The 1638-nt window shown below is 54.4% G+C and overlaps 1 protein-coding gene across 1 annotated transcript in view; it reads right to left on the bottom strand.

Annotated features, from left to right (window-relative positions):
* LOC144227149 (tectonin beta-propeller repeat-containing protein 1) overlaps positions 1–1638 on the bottom strand; it is a 32298-nt gene that overhangs the window by 23785 nt on the left and 6875 nt on the right. The gene's annotated exons all lie outside the window — the stretch shown is intronic.

Below are 1638 nucleotides of genomic sequence, written 5' to 3'. Positions count from 1 at the left end.
GACAAGGGGCCCTGACTGTCCAGACTCGCTCTCCCTGGCCCCCTGCCTTAGGGATCCTCATGTCAGATAAGATGCCCCCCAACCCCTGCTAAAAATGCCACCCTGGATTCCAGCCCTCCTGGCTTTGGATCATCTGCTTTCGAGAACCTCTCCTATTCACCTAGGGTCCCAGGGAGACCTCTGGCCCCACCTGGGTGTCCTGTGCCCCCTAGTGGCGATGCACTCTCAGTACACTGTCTCTAGGGGAAGGGGGGGGTCCCTGGGGGTTAAACAGGAAACCCCCTAAATCCCTTTCATAGGAATGTGTAAAACACCCACTTCTTTTTTTCCTTTAACCTGAAAACAATGAGTGTAACAAAATATTTAAGACTGAGTCACCCGCTCATTTTGTCCAAACCATTTGGCTCATTTCAGCATTTCATCTGGAAGGGGCTTCACACTGCTAAGTGGTCCAGGAGGGTTGGGGACCCCCTCCCAGGCTGTCTTCACACTGGGGACCACAGCCTCCCAACCCTTAGACCTCTCCCTACGGCCCCCACCTGGGCAGCCTCTGTTCTGATACCTGCTGGTTTGGGGGCCCCTCAGTCTCTCTAGCTCCTCCTGGAGCCCAGGGTCCTATGCATACTTTTATGGCTCACTTGAGTGAGGCAGGGCTGTGGCTGACAGCCAGCACGCAGTGACCACGAACACTGCTCTCATGCCCCTGTTCTCCCCTCTCCCTGCATCCAGGTGGGCATGGCCCCTCAACGGGGGCTCTGTCCCAGCCAGCTCCGTACCATCCTTCAGTATCGCTCAGGAAACAAACAACTGTGGGCTGACTGATGCCCAGGCCAAACAGCAGTCCAGAGGTAAGTAAGCCTGGTAAAAACCTACTGTGACCATTCCAAGGCCAACCTGAAAATTTTGGTGAATTTATGATAAAGGGTACTGAATAGACAAAGTCTGCTCTGAAACTCAAAGCATTGAGTCACCTGCATGAAGGACTACCTATGTCACTACTGCCATCAGGGGCTGGCTTCACTCCTTAGTTCATAAACTTCCTGAGAGAAGAATCACCTCTTCTCTCTAAATATCCAACCACCTACCCACCGACCTCCCCATCTCCTTAGCATCTATCTGTCTACCCACCCACTGACCATCCATCCCCCTACCCACTCACCTACCCGTTATCCATCCATCTACCCACTCACCAATCTATGTACCCACACACTCACCCATCCATCCATCTACCCATCCACCCACCTACCCCTCACCCATCTATCCATTCACCTCTGTATATAACCACCTATCTCCCCTGCCCCTCTCCATCCACAATATTGTTGGAGACTGCTGGGTGAGAACCACCCGAAGGGAACTGGCAGGGAGTTCAGAATCTGAGGAGATAATATTGATGACATCTGAGCTCAGGGTGGGCACTGATCAATGCTCTGGGGGCTCAGTGAAGGGACAGGCCAGGACCAGGCACAGGGTGGGAGGTCAGAAGCTTCTGGGGGGAGTAGGACCCAGTAGGTCCACAGAACCACAGGATTCACAGGAGGGGTTACTGTGGGGATCCTAGTAACGTGGCGCCTCGCCTGCTCAGGGCAGTCCCAGCTGTAGAGGCAGGAGGCAAGGAGGGGAGAAGGGCTCGGGGGAGCC

Source organism: Crocuta crocuta, unplaced genomic scaffold (assembly GCF_008692635.1).
Source record: "Crocuta crocuta isolate KB4526 unplaced genomic scaffold, BGI_CrCroc_1.0 scaffold273, whole genome shotgun sequence".
NCBI lineage: Eukaryota > Metazoa > Chordata > Mammalia > Carnivora > Hyaenidae > Crocuta > Crocuta crocuta.
This window is presented reverse-complemented; position numbering and strand designations above follow the sequence as displayed.